Genomic DNA, 15,491 nt, shown 5'->3' with positions numbered 1-15,491 from the left:
AGCAGGAGAAAAAAAATGTGGTGAACACCAATGACTGTCCCAGAGGCAGGTGACACTTACCCTCTTACTGGCTGTGCCAGTTTAGGAAAGCCACTAAAGCTTTCTGAGCTATTTCTTTTTTTTTTTTTTATCTTTTTCAGTAAGACATATAGAACATAAGCAATTCTAGAATCTTCTCCGTCTCACTCTTGTTGTCTGTTTCCCCCTCCCTCATTCCTTCCCTATATCCACCTTTGCCTCCCTCTCTAAAATACCAGGGTGGGAGAGGACGCACCCAGGCGCAAAAAGGTCATGTACTTTCTTAGAGTCCAAGCCAACATCCTGATGAATGTGGAAGCAGGGGACAAAATTTAACCTCAGAGTCCATAAAAAATTTACAGAACTGCAAAGTGCCAAGTTAAAAAAAAATACAAAAGAGTTCTCTGTGCTACGGGAAATTATTGAAGCCATAAAGATCCCTGCTCTTGCAGATGAGGCTGTTGGGGAGTGGAGCAGAACAAATCAATAATGTCATACTCCTCGCCTGGATCAAAACACTCACGGAAATGGCTGCAAAAAAGGGACAAGGTCCGTCTCAGTCAATCGCCACACCAGCTGATGCCATGGGAGGGCCTAGCCTGATTGGCTGGCCCGGAATGTTAAAAGCCAGGAAAGAGTTTAATCAAAAACTCGGAGCCATTGTAGATCCTGGACGATAATTACTCAACACTGTGGTAGCAGAGCGGCCTGAAGGAAGGGCCTGGCATATTGAAATGAATGATAGTTTCATAACTCTAGAGAATTCTCAGGTGAGACTGGGCTCAGGAGTCTGTAGGGGGGGGGATGGGAAGAAAGGTACCACAAAGCAACGATACAAAAAAGGATGTGTGTCTCCGTGCGTCATCCTCTGTGATGGGCAGGATGGGGCAGGGCATATTCGTCCGCCTCTTCATTCACACACCTATTTATTCCTTTATTTTTATCTCAGTGCTGGGGTGGCCCCGAGACTTGCTTATGCTAGGCAAGATTTCTATTACTGAGCTACACTCCCAGTTCCTCAGATTTTGATTTGGGCGTCTCAACTGTGTAGTCCAGGCCAGCCTTAGACTTGTGGTCCTCCTGCCTCAGTCTCCAGAGTGCTGGGATTATAAGCCTACACCGCATCACCTGGCTCTGACAGCAATTTATTAAATGTCGGCTCTGTGAGGGGCATAGTTTTAAAAGGTGAAGTTCTGCCAGGGGCTAGATAAACTGGATCTCTGTCCTTGTAGAGGTGACGCTGATCAGGGAAGACAATGGTAAATAAGAAGAGTAATGTAATCATGTCGGAGAGTAGTCATGAGTAAGTCGGTGGAGAGGTGTCCAGAAGGTTCAGGAAGTCTAAGGCTGCTCGGCCTTTTCTGAGGGGAGATATTGGAAGGAAGACTGGACAGACAGGAGGACTGCTTTCGGGAAGCACCAAGGCCAGACAGGAGCACACCTGGTATACTAGGGACTTCCGGAAGGCTAGTGTCAGGATGGGGGAGGAGCAGAGGTGGGAAGTGGGTCTAGTAGAGCTTTCCAAATCACAGAGGGAACATACTTGAAGTGTTCTGCACTGCTAGCAATATAAATACATTGCTAATAACTGAACTCATTTTTAGTAGAACAGTAAACTGAGGCTTGGGTGTTTGAAGCTCTGGCTCCAGTGACCTTCAGCTGCTACAGTTTTAAAAAGTGTCTCCAAAGTCCCATGGGCTAATGGCTGGGTCCTCAGACTGGTCTTCTTGGGGGGGGGGTATATCCTATAGAAGGTGGGACTTAGTGGGAGGCCTGAAGGTCATTGGGGTCAAGTCCCTAAAGAGGATTGCAGGACCCTGCCTCTCATTTCCCTTCTTTTTCTTGACTTTCAGGAAAGCAGCTGTTGCCATTTGCAGTGCCCCCAAGAGGCTCAGAGCAATGGTCTGCCCAATACCAGTCTGAAAGCTATAAAAACAGTGGATCCAAGTAAACCTTCCCTCCTTATAATGTGGTTATCTTGGGTATTTCATTAGAGACAGAAAGCTAGCAACCATTCCAAAAGAGAGTGGTCCAGGGGCTGGTGGTGCTAACCTAATAAACTGTGTTTGTTTTGTTCATTACTTGGTCCTCAGCTTTTAGCATGACACTTGAAAAATAGCAGCCACTCAGTAAATTCCAACCACTGTTGAAAACTAACAATAATGCATGCTGTCAACAGAATAAATGAATCTTTATTTAAACAGAAGTAAAATTGCATTACACGATTTGCTCCTGAATTCAGTTTTTCTCACCGTGGACATTTTTAATAGTCAGTGAAAGGCAAACATTGCCCGTTCTTTGTGTGCACATGTGGGTGTGCATGTGCGTGTATGACTGCATACTAGGGCCTGGACCACCTCAGGTGTCATTCCTCCAGAACTGTCCATCTTAGGTGCTTTTGTTTGGTTTTGAGGCAGGGCCTCTCACTTGGCCTGGAACCCACCTAATAGGTGAGGCTTACTGGCCTGGAAACTCGGGGAATCTGCCCCTCTCCACCTTCTCAGTGTTGAGATCACTCAGGCGTGAGAGAAGTTGGTTTTCCATTTTTTTTCCAACTACATTGTTCCTGTCCTTGTGGTGCTCACAGTCACAGATAGAACGCTGAAACAGAGTGTGTAATTGCAAAGCCTTAGTGCACTGAGCAGGGGGTTCCTCTTTTGGATGCAGATTGTGCCCCAAAGCATCATGTTTGGAAAACTTGAGCTTCTTCCGAGGTGGAGCCTGGTGGGAGAACCGTATCTTTGGAGATATGCCATCCAAAGAGATCACAGGATCCTCGAGTCTTCTTACGTCATAATGTCATCTTTCTTCCCGGATGTGTCCCCACTGTGAAGTGATAAACATAAGGCGAGTCCATTTCAGAGCCTGTACCATCCGTTCTCTGGGCATTCGGCATCCAACACAGCAAGGGAAATAAACTTCTGTTCTTTATCATATCTTCTGGCCTGGAGGACTTTGTTACAGCAGCGAAAAGGGCTATCAATATAGGGGCTTGAGAAGTTCGTCGGGAATAGCTTACTAGAGTGATCACTAGGGAGACTTGCAGAGCTACTGTAGATCTAGAAGATACCTGATGAGCTGAAGAGGGAGGTGCTACGGGAAAAGAGCAGGTGTGAGCAGAGGCCCTGGGATAGCGGAGGACGTAACCTGTGTAAGGTCTGGAGGATTCCAGTCCAGTGCACCGCACTGCTTCTTAAGAATGGCGTACGAACCCTGTCTTAATTACATATGAGGAGAGCAGCTGGAATTTAGGCTTCCAATTCTTGGGCTGCAGAGATGACTCAACCATTAAAGTCTAAGCTCACAACCAAGAATATAAGAGTTCGGTTCCTAAGTTCTTTCTAGTGACTGGAGCCTGGTTTAAACAGAAACAAATCAGAATCCTTCACCATGACCGGACAGGACCAGTGCATCCTCTGCTTGCCTGATGGCTTAGCTTCAGGCCTCTCTCAGCCTGCTTCCCCATTGCCAGGCCTGAGGCCCAGCCTTCCCTCCCAAAAGGAGTTCTGGCATTGCTTACTGTGCAGTCCAGGCCAAACCACTTACTAACGGCTTCTCACCATCTCATGTAAGGATCATTTTTATAATCGTCATCCAGGACTGACCACCCTTCAGGAGGTTCTGTTATGAGGATCTCCCTTTACTTCACAGAAGCCACATCCGTACCCATGGGCACCATCTTCCCTGCCACACTACAGGACAGTCCAAGTATTGAAGGCTGTTTCATGTTATGACTGAGGCAGAGATCCCTGGTTTAGATGACACTGTCTCACTCTGACAATTTGATTTTGAGCTTGTTCTTGTTTTTATCATAGATTCAAAAGCCTGGGAATCTGGTGGTCTTGTTTAGGACCCCCTTATATTGCGGTGGCAAGTGTTGCAGGTCGAGTCCCAATACTCCCTTTCCTCTCCTTATGGTGATAAAATGTCTGCTCTCTGAGACCATGCCTCTTGGACTAAAGACTACATTTCCCAACTTCCCTTGTGGCTAGGCACAGTCCTAGGGGTAAGTTCTGACTCTCTCGGGGAGAGGACATGTGTGTATACTGCCATCTAGAACGCTCTGAAAGCACAGTAACATTCCTTATCTTAGTTCCTTTCACAGCTGGCTTCAATGTCATGATGCAGCATTTTGCATTGGAGTGAAGATTCAAGATGGCAGAGCAATGAGGAGGAATCGGGAATTATAACACTGTGAGTCTCCGTGTCACCTCAATTACTGCCGCACTGGTAAATCAGAGGGATTAAAAATTATTTAGCCACTGTGAAATGCTTTAGCAACCAACTGGTGTTCCACATCACATCATTTGCCACCGTGTAAGTTACAGTGCACGTAGTAGGCCCGCATGAAGCTGCCACTACTCTGAATTTTTAGGGTTTCATCCCCCAGCTGACAGTGGGGGGTGAAACTAAAGACACTTAAGAAAAGTTCTACAGAGACAATCTTTAAAGGAGGTGCCTTAGTGGAGATGGGCAATATTGGATTAAGATAGATCTTTACCGAAAAGATACACACAAAATCCAGTAATACATTTGGTAAATCGGTATGGATGCAAGAGACATATTTAATGATACAATGGGGATTTAAATGCGATGTTCGGTTCCAGCAAGAAAGAAACCATTGATTCTCTTGAAGGGGAATGGGACTGGGAGATGGGAAGGGTAGACTTTCTGGAACTTTTACACTTGAAGAAAGCCAGCCTTCTTGGTGCTGTATCTGCTGTCACAACCCACCGTTCTGCTTGCTGTAAATGACAGCAGCTGTGAAGGAATGGCTTGTTGGGCCCAGCCTCTGCTTCTCATTGTAGGTGGAGAATATGGTGAGACCTTGGTTTTCCTTACAGACCATTGCCTCCAAGAGAAGGGAAGAGGAAGAGGGTAGGGAAAGGATTGAGGTTCTCACATTTCTCTAGGCAGCCAATCACACCAAAACATTCTGAGGAGGCAAGGTGCAGAGGCCCTGTGGTATATGAAATTTAAGGCGTCAGAAGAAGTGAAAGGAAGCTAGGTGGCATACCTACCTTAACCCAAGATGAGGTAGGTATTGTGCCTCAATCCCAGATAAGGTTTCTTCTGAAGCAGAGGAGTATTCTCATCCCAGAACCTCCTGGACAGTCGCCAGTCCTGTGCAGGACGTGAAGATTCCGAAACTAAACCTTAAACATGACCATGGAATGTTGTCTTCACTGTCCTAGTTGGTAACTGATTTGGCCTGGAATCCACAGCACGGCAGTGCCGGTACTACTCCTGGTGATCAAGGCTGGGTCTCAGGCCTGGCCATGGAGAAGCAGGCTGAGATAGACCTGAAGCTAAGCAGTTAGGCAAAGCAGAGAACGCATGAGCCAGTCCAGTCATCTTAAAGCAGCCCAAGTCACCAGTAAAAATGTGAAGGTTATATTCCAGTTTCTATTCTCATAGCTACTCAGTGGAGAGCCTTGAGAACTACTGGGCTGTTGCCCACCCCAAACGAAAGCCTTCAGTCTAAGAGGCCATTGCATGAGGCAGAACACAAGACCTCCAACTGACTACTGCCCCCTATGCAAGGTCTTACTCACATTCAAAACCCTTTGGGGTGGGTAAGTGCATGGGTTTGAGATTCAGGAAGACTTGTGTTTCCATGTATACTTTTTGCTATGGTTTTCTTACATAAACAAGTTTACTTGTATGTAAACTTACATACAAGTAAGTTTAGCTGGTGAAGGGTCGGTCTCCTCACTTATATGTAGGATTTTCCTCACTTGTATGTAGGATTCATGTCATCTCCAAGCCACCAATGGAATATTTTTCATCAGCCCCTGCTTAGTCTTGGAAAATGATGTCTTGAAATGAATTGATCAGCTCCTTAAAGATGAACGTGCACGCTTGATGGAGGATGTGCAGTCAGCCACACAGCAAAATTCTTCATTGATCTGCCCTCTGAGAACCCTAGTGGAAGGGGGGGGGGTACTGGATTTAGCAGAGAAGATGGTTTCCAGCCTGATTCTATTGCTAACTTAATATTTGATGTTGACAATGTCTTTTCTCTTCTTCTGCTGGCCCAGTGGATGCTGGGCATTGATGGTACAACCTGGCCAGGGTCCCGGAGCAGATCAGCAGAAGCCCAGGAGGACCAGAATCTTGATCCGGAAGAGTTTCCACTTTGCCCAACATTCTATAAATACCAGCTGAGTGCTCCCCCGTGCAGGGCATGGCAGATCGTGCTGTGGGTACAGAGGTGACACAAACTAGGTCCCCGCTCTCAGAGTGTACAAGTGACCCCATGAGACGACACCAACAAGGCCACTTACAGATGCTCCACATGACCCTCTTGCGCATCATTATCCCTTCTGGGGAGGGACCCTCTAGTCACCCAGAAGCTCTGTGGTCCCCAGTACTCCAGCCTGATACAGTGTCTTCTTACTGGTTCCTGGGGCTCTACTCTCTACCCCCACCTCCACCCCAGCCTCTGTCCATGCCACTTCTTCATACAGGACCTTCTGCCTCCTAATCTGATATATTAGTTCATCCCTGGTCTATTTGGGTACTTAGTCCTGATATCTCTATCACCATAGAGGCTTATTTGATGCCTCAGAGCCAGGTTAAGGTCTGGTTTGTGTGCTCCCAAACCCCAGCATACGCTTAGTTCACCTCTTACTGTGAGGAATGGCAGCTGCCCGACTCCTGTCTTTGACTTCTTCCTGAAGAATTGTGAAAGTTGTGTTTCCCCACTGCATAAGGATTTGGACTTTGAGGAATGTGTGGGAATAGATGAGAAGGTAAGAAATAGTGAAGGTCCTCTGTCTGAGAGTGTGCACATGTGGTTATGTGTGTGTAGGTGTGTTTCAGCAAATGGAAGAGAATTGCAGGGGCTGGTGGCAGGGAATGAGCAAGATACAAGATGAAGCTGTCATTTGCCACACAGACCCTCCAAGCCAATCTCCATTTGATCATAGTAATTAAGAGGTTCAGATTCCCCACAAGCAGCCCAAGTCACAGTATTCAAAGGCCCCACACCAACAAACTCCTACACTCATTTCCCGAGAACTCTCCTGTGCACCCACTTTCCAAAAGCTGTGTGTACAGACTTGCTTGGGGCTTCATCTTTTAGAACAGAAGTAGACAAACTCCTCTGCAAAGGGCCAGATGGCTTTCTCCCCATCCTCTGAGCCACTACATTTTGATAGTGACTACGTAATTCTACCATTGTAACGGGAATGCTGCTAGAGATGAGGTATAGACAAATGAGCATGAGTGTGTTCCAATAATGCTTTATTGACAGCACAAACATCAAATCCTTTTCCATTATGCCCAACTTTATAGCAATGAGCTCATTCAGACAGGAGACTCTCAACAGCTGCAGGATTGAGTTAGACACCAGAACACCCAGTATGAGCGTGGTAGAGGACTCCCTTGCTCTCAGCCCACTTCTTTTTATTCATCTTGGGACATAGGATAGCTCTGCCTGCATCCAGGGTGGCAATTTCCTGCTTGGTTAAAGCTTTCTGGTGACAGCCTCACAGTCACAACTACAGATGTGTTTCCAGGTGACCCTGACTCTCACCAAGTTGACAATCAAGACGACTTATCATTGAGGCTTCCTGATCAAGAGCTTTCAGCCTCTAAAACTGAGCTAGTCTGAGCAAGGCAGCCTAGATAGAGTAGCAATGTGCCTTCCTCTCTCTGAGGAGTGGATGGGGGTGTGGTGGGGGAGAAGTTGGAGAAAATGGAAGGAGGGGAGGGAGTGGGAGCTGATATTGCTATGTAAAACAAAAAAGATAGTTTTTTTTGTGTTTTTAATAAAATAAAAATAGAAAAAAAACCAAATAAACAAAAAGCTGAGCTCATAGAATCTCTTTCCCTTCCGCACCAGCCGGCATCAGGAATTCTGCCAGGGAAGCACACAGGGTGGAGGCGGCCCTAGAGGTCTCAGCAGTATTGCCAGGACCCCTTCCCCTTGAGAGCCCCTTTCTCAAAGCTCAGCCCCTAGCCACATGACCCCTCTCTCTCCCCTCTGCTCCCAACTCCCATCAATCCATTCCCACAATGGGTCATCAAGCAGTCACAAGCCTCCCAGCCCGTCACTCCTGTAAGGCAGTCTCAGTACCCTTTCCTCAGCTAGAACCTATTGCACCGTGCACATTCTAAGCCGTCTGTCCACCTGGCCGATCATTTTCTCACTCTTCTTTTCCTTTGGAGCGAGGTGGGCACCCCCACAAGGACATTTTGTTTACTCTAATACCTGAGAAGTTCTGCATGCAGTCTGAGATTTTCGTTTTTTTTTTTAAATTTTGTTTTGTTTTGTTTGTTTTCTTCAAATTGGACATTGGTAAGTCAGGAATATCAGGGATTGACTGTTGAAGCCAAAATTATACCCTGGGGCCGATACCGACTTCATGCTGTAGAAGATTTCTAAGGACAGAGCCGCAGTACGCCCTCACCTTATTTTCTCACGTAGATGAGGAAGTGTGACTGAGAGAGTCCACTACCGGAGGTCAGCCTTCAATAGGTGAAGGTGTTTACAATCAGAGCAAAGTGGAGTACCAGGAGCCGACAGGATCCTTAAATGATGCTCCAGGCCGTGCAGGAGACAGGATTTCTCAGGATGAACCATCTATTCGAATTGTTAGAGGCAGGGGTCCATGTTTCAGGACCTCTGCTGTTGGAGATGGTGACAGAGAAAGAGGACCCTTGACCGGGACCAGGAAGCCCTCTGCCACCCTGCGAATGAGTTCACTGACTTCGAGTCCCTCATGTTTGGTCAGCACCATCTATCAGTAAAGAACACGCCCCTCCCTCTCACATCAATTTGCCGCAATTGATTTCATCAACCGTTCCTCACTTAAACCACTGTTCAAGAAGAAACTTCATTAGAGTCATTGAGTGAAAAGTTAGGCTCAGGTGGTAGTTTGAAGGTTGGAGGACTTCACTGTCTCCTCACAGGTGATACCTCATGCAGCCACAGATGAGTTTCAAGCACAGCCATAGTGAATTGGTCATGCACTTTGGACTTGGAGACAAGCTTGCTGCTCAGGGATTTACCCACATTTTCCTATTCCAGTTTGGAGCACTTGCTTACCTCATTTGGGAAACTCCAGACATATTTCTAAGGATGTAAAATCTCTCATACACTAATCATGTGACTTAGCAACTTCACTTGAGATCTGCCCCACAGATCTGATAACCTATGCTCTCACCAAAGCATATATATGAAAACATGCTTAAGAGCCCCAATTGGAGACAATAAAAATGCCTATCAACTTGTGAACGGACAAACGAGATGTGGTTTACCCATAATGAAAACATGCTTAAGAGCCCCAATTGGAGACAATAAAAATACCTATCAACTTGTGAACGGACAAACGAGATGTGGTTTACCCATATCATGAAATACTATTCATTAAGGAAAATGAGCAATGGCGGCTAAGGCACATGGCAACATGAATGCCCCTTCAGAGAGCAGGGCAGACATGGTCATGGCAAGAGCTAGACAGCACGGCTAATGGGATGTATAATCACATTTACATTAATCTTAAAATGTGAGGTTATGGTCAGGAAGTTGATCAGAGGTCATCAGAGACTGGAGCTTTGAGCGGGGATGCACACCAGCTCAGAGAGAATGTCAGCAGGGAGATACGCTGGATCATGACATGGTTGTACAGCTATAAAATTTTGCTAAAATTTGCTTACATCAATGCATGCCATTTATGGCACGTCCATTATACTTCAGCAAGGAAACATGAGACCTAAAACTGATCCTGTTGGCTTTCTTTTCCCTCCCCTCCCTTCCCTTCCTTTCCTCTCCCCTCCTCTCCACTCCCCTCCTCTCCCCTTCCCTTCTGTCCTCTTGCCTTCCTCTTTCAAGTGCACTCCAAATGTTTATTGAACCATCTAGGTATTCCTAACCGTACAATGAGTTTCTAACTCTTCATTTACCACCCAGGGAACATTCCTGTTTGTCTGTTTGTGTTTATTTGGCTCTTCGTTTATCCTGGGCGAGGCATGCATCCCAGAGCAGGCATGTGGAGGAGAGAGGAAACTTTGCAGGAGTCAGATCTCTCTTCCCACCAAGCAGGTCCCAGGGATCAACTGGAGTCAGCAGGCTTGACAGCAAGTGCCGCTCCTTGCCATGCAGCCTTGCTGGCCTCTCACCCAGAGGTTTTGCATACCTATTGTATTCAAGACCCAGTTTGGGGACTAGGGATACACTGTAAATAATGTCATTGTCCTTATGGGATACATAGTTTGGTAGAGGAGAAGGACAAAAATCAACATTGAATTTGAATGGCACATGTTCTTTGAATAGAGAGGGGCAGGAAAGCAATGGTCATATAGGATGGAGTCAGAGAAAGACAGAAGACATGGCAGCTGAGCAGTACTTACATGGGGAACCACTGACGACCTGGTAGTAGAGGAGACAGGTCTGGTTGGTGCAGAGCTCTATGATGAAGCCATGCTTTATGTTCCTGAGGAGTGGCCAAAAATGGTGGTGTGGCTGGAGAAGCAGTAACAAGAAGAAAGCCAGAGGTAGGGGCATGTCTCTTAGGCCCCTTTCACCAAGCAGGGATTTGGGGTTCTAGTTAGAAATAGAGAGAAGGCTGGAAAGATTGCGGAGGATGCGGGTGCTTGTTGTGCAAGCATGAGGACTTGAGTTCAAATCCCCACACCCATGTTAAAAGCCGGGCGTGGTCACACATACAACGGTGACTCTAGTGCTGTGAGACAGCAGGATTGGAGACAGGAGAGTTGGAGGATTTCTGGGGCTTTCTGGCTGCCAGCCTAGCTCTTAGTTCAGTGAGAGAGCCCGTCTCGAGGGAATAGAGTGGAGAGTGACTGCAGAACCTGACATCCTCCTCTGGTTTCCATGTATACACACAGGTGCATATAGTGGAGATTTTGTTGGAACTACCTGCTCCCCAATAAATGCATAGAGACTTAATATTAATTATAAATACTTGACCAGTAGCTCAGGCTTACTACTAACTAACTCTTACATTTTAAGTTAATCCTTATTCCTTATTTACTCTTTCCCATGTAGTGGTACTTCCTTTCAGCACAGACATTCATCTTGCTTCTCTCTGCATCTGCTCCTGACTCCCAAGACTTTGCCCTTCTCCTTCCCAGCATCCTTTGTGTCTGCCTGTCCTGCCTATACTTCCTGCCTAGCTACCAGTCAGCTCTTTTTATTAAACCAATCAGAAGGCACCTTGGCAAAGACACATCTTCACAGGATATAAAAAGATTATTCCACAACAGGCACACACCATATTCACATACAAACATAAAAAATTTTAGTTGATCTTTTTAATTAAAAAAAATAAGGGAATGAATCTTGGTAGACTAGCAGATAGAGGGGTGTGGAGACATTGGCTCAACAATAGGCAATTATAGTTGGATATGTGAGAATAAGACCTATGTGTAGGCCAGCATAGAGGCAGGTGCAGACAAGTGATTGCTTGAGGCCTGTGAGTGGAGAGCACAAATGAGACAGAATGCAGGCACTCACATGTACACCCAGGAAAGAAAGAAAAAAGAACAAGAGAAAGAGAGGGAGATACAGAGAGAGAGAAAGAGAGAGAGAGAGAGGGAGAGGGAGAGGGAGAGAGAGAGAGAGAGGAGGGATGGAGGGAAGAGAAGTAGTTTTTAAAGAAGCTTGCTTTCTGCAGAATGCAAACTATTTTGATATGACTACAAGAACTTGTGGGTTGAACTCTGCTGTGTCACCTTCCTCCTTCATAGTTCTTGCATTTCTTATGTGTACATGAATTCAAAATAAAGTCTAATTCTTTAATATTAATCACCATGTAAGTAATATACAGCAAAGCTTATCATGGCAACACGTGGAAAGTGGATGTTTGGTCCCACACCACGGAGATGGTTGTCACCAAAGAGCTGGAAGAGTGAGAAGAACTGTGTGATAAACCCCACTAACCTAACTGGCAGTCCATGGTAGTTGCTGTCATCTCTTTCTTTTGTAGTTTTCTACTTCTGCGTCCTTATTTTTTTCATAAAAGTCCTTTGGCATGAGTTCCCTCTGAGGAAGTGAGCAGTGTTCTTCAGAAGGGATGTCTGTGGCTCGGACCTAAACAAGACTTGCAGTGTCTGGATGCTGAGTTGGGCTAAGACCACAGTGAGGAACAGCAATGCCTAGATGTGAGTTCAAGGCTCAGCCCTACCTCTTTCTTTCTGTAAAAACTTCTTCAAGTTTCTTTTCTTCCCTGCCTTAACCCTCAGTTTTTTCTGTAGAAATGGAAGGACAAGACCACTCTGTCCCCAAAGGTGTCATAGTGAGAATTCAAAGAAGAAACACACGTACAGCACTTAGCAGAGGGCAAAGAAGAGATTAAGGACTCAACAGATCCCAGCACTCTGAGACACGGGCGTGGTGAGTTAATGACCCTTCCTTTTAAGAGCCACGTGAACAGCTGCTGTGAGCGCCACAGGGATGGCAGAGAGCTCTGTCCCAAGAGACTCAGCAGTTTTGTTAGCCCTGGCATCCTCCCCAAAGCAGCAACAACAACAACAAAATGTAACCTTCACTAGCTGCAGCCGCACAAGCACCCTGGGGGCTCATGATGCTATTTATGATGCTACACAGACAGCAAGAGAAGCCAATGAGACAAAGCATCCATATTCCCTGTCTTATGTGTCGTAGAGGACGTCTCAGTCCTGACATCCTTCTCTGTCACTCACTTCTCTCCTTTTATTGAGACAGACTGTCACCATGTAGCCATGGCTGGCCTTGACCTCCCAGAGATCCACCCGACTTTGCCCCTCTCCTCCCCAAGTGCTGATGGGATCAAAGGCATGCACCACCATGTCTGGTAGAAGCACTTGCTTTACCACCTAGTTACCTTTTACATAGGCATACTTATGACTTTGCTTGCATATGGCCTTCCTATAATAAGTTGAATAAAGATTCTCTTTAACATACAGTTCTTGGCAAGTGTGGTGGCTCACCCCTGCAATCTCGGTACTCAAGAGGCAGAGGCAGGATAGATGAGAAATACAAAGCCACACTCAGCTTTATAGTAAGTTGGAGGCCAGTCTGGACAGCATGAGATGGTCTCAAGATAAAATAAATATCTATAAATACAATTAGAAGACTTTGATCAAGAGTCATGTCTACTGTTGCCGTTCCCTGGGCATAGAAGGCTCGTAGATGGGTCCCAAATGACAGAAATCAGGAGTTGGCCATTACAACAGGTGCTGAAAGAGTACACCATGGAAGTTCAGAGGGTGAAGAAGTCAAAGGGGTCAGGCTGGGCCAGGTGTGCACCCCTACAAGGGTTAGTGTTAACAGATTAAGTAGAAAGGGACTTCAGGGTCAAGAAACCAAAGTGGGCAAAAGCAGACCAACCTCCCGACACCCCGGGCACAAAGCTTCTCATGTGTCTCCAGTCAGAGCTCAAATGGCATTTCCCCCCAAAGCCCTTTCTAACCTGATTGTAGGCTGTGTCTTGCCACCTGTTCTTAGACGACCTTGCTATTTAGGACACTTGTTAGGAAACTTCAGCCTGCTACTACAAATCTATCTGTGCGGTAGTTGGGTTAATTCCCCAGCTTGTTCCCTACACACACACACACACACACACACACACACACACACACGCACGCACACTAAGCTGTAAGCTTTGAAATGCCAGAAATGTCTATATATTTTTGTTTCAGGAATTTCTTGGGACTCAATAATAGATTTGGCATAAGGTATGAGCTCAGCCATTTGTCTGATCCGTCAAACAACTGATAAATTAGTCTATTAACTCAGTCATTAAAGGCCATGTTTTCCACTGAGGAGTCCCCGGGGTGAGGAGAGGGACTTGGGACCAAGGCTGCAATCCAGAACTCCCACATTTAAGTAGAAAGGGCGTCTGCAGCCTTTCTTCTGCCTCGGCAGTGAATAAGCAGGTGGCGTTCTCTGTCCTAATACATCTGTTGGCTTTAATCTAACTGTCATGCTTCCTATCGCTCATTGGCACAGTCATTTAACTTTTTCCTCCTAAAACATCTTCGGGTAAATTGACTTTCCAGGAAGACAGACCATTCCTGTTCTGTGCCACCGCCCCTTCCCGCCGCACACCCTGATCTGATCCTCGGAAGACTTTAAACGGTTTGTGTGTGGTGAGGAAGGGTACACATGTCCCTACATCAGCAGCCAGTCTCTGACTCTGCTCCTCACTGGCCTGAAGTTTTCTCCGCGGGCTGGGGTAGCTGGCCAGGCAGCTCCAGGTCCTGCCTGTGTCCACCTCCCTGTGCAGAGATTGCAGGTGTGTACCCTACATCACACCTGGCTTTTTCATGTGGGCTTTGGAGATCAAACTGAGTTCCTTGTGCTCATGTTGAAAGCAGTTTGCAGACTGGGTTTTCTTCCCAGCCCCAAGCCTTTAATTTTTTAAAGCAGGTTTTGTAGTGTGCGAAGCATACACACTTGGAAGGACCCTGGTCTTGGCTGATTTTCTGGCTCTTCTCCACCTCACTTGTTTTTCTGTTCCATGCACACCTTCTGTTGTCCTCTATAGCTCCTTCATGTTGTTTCCCCAATGCCTATGACTCAAAGCACAGTTGAACTTAGGGTTGAATTCTTTGGTTCAAGATTTCCAAAATTTGAATAGACACTCTATACACAGGATTTGTGGAAAACAATTGCTTTTTTCATTCTGATTTTTTTAAATTGCTGATTGTGCCAAGATGTGTTAGTTCTAGAAAATTCCCAGGTGATGTTAATACTGCCAGTTCAGGGAACCTTCTCCGAGGACCACGCTTGGCATTTCGGCTCTCAAAGTATATCCAGTGAATCTAATGGGCTGAAAAGAAAACAGATGTGCAGGCCTCCTCCCAACCATCCAAATGGAAATCTCCAGATGGGAAGCTCATGTGTTTCCCTGGCAATTCTGATGCTCTAAAGCCCAGGGAGGCTGTGGTTTATCCAGGGTTAATGTATTAGTGCAGTTTCCTGTGACTGTGACAGAGTATTCTGACGGAAGTGACTTCAGTGGGCAGAGGTTTATTTTGGCTCCAGATTGCAGTCCATCATAGCAAGAAAATCAAGAACAGTAACTTGAAGCAATCGGTCACCTGTCTGGTCAAAAGAAGGGGCCGATAAACTCACACTTACTGCTGCTCAGCTCCCATTCTTACAGTTCAGCATAGCCCGTGCTTAGGGAATGACGCCACCCACAGTGGACAGATCTTCCTGTATCCATTAGCATGATTAATATAACCCTTCACAGGTGTTCTCAGAGGCCCATCTCCCAGGTGGTTCTAGAGTGTGTCAAGTTAACAATTAGACTAACCACATCAGCCACATAGTAAAGCTAGTCAGAGACAAGACTGGAACTCAAGCTCTCTAAAATGTGTGTTTCCAATACCTGACAGTGTCGGAGGGGGAGTTTCTTCTATACTTTATCACGTCTAGTCCGCAGTTTACAGGTGAAAAACCAGACACAGGAGGTAAAGCCTCTCGCCTGAGGATGCAAAGGTAGATCCAGTCTCTAGGA

The 15,491-nt window shown here is 46.2% G+C and overlaps 1 long non-coding RNA gene across 3 annotated transcripts; it reads left to right on the top strand.

Annotated features, from left to right (window-relative positions):
• The first annotated feature begins 537 nt into the window (after positions 1-537).
• Positions 538-7,709, top strand: LOC125417069 (uncharacterized). 3 transcript variants are annotated; one of them, XR_007237040.3, is made up of 5 exons: positions 538-788; positions 1,872-1,965; positions 3,834-4,024; positions 4,112-4,212; positions 6,060-7,709. It is a non-coding gene; the product is annotated as an uncharacterized LOC125417069 (long non-coding RNA). The 3 variants fall into 3 exon arrangements; XR_007237039.3 differs by having other exon boundaries at positions 553-788; positions 4,112-7,709; XR_007237038.3 differs by lacking the exons at positions 3,834-4,024; positions 4,112-4,212; positions 6,060-7,709 and adding an exon at positions 2,686-2,954 and having other exon boundaries at positions 654-788.
• Positions 7,710-15,491: the final 7,782 nt, after the last annotated feature.

Source organism: Myodes glareolus, chromosome 7 (genome assembly GCF_982192425.1).
Source record: "Myodes glareolus chromosome 7, mMyoGla1.1, whole genome shotgun sequence".
Lineage (NCBI taxonomy): Eukaryota > Metazoa > Chordata > Mammalia > Rodentia > Cricetidae > Myodes > Myodes glareolus.
This window is presented reverse-complemented; position numbering and strand designations above follow the sequence as displayed.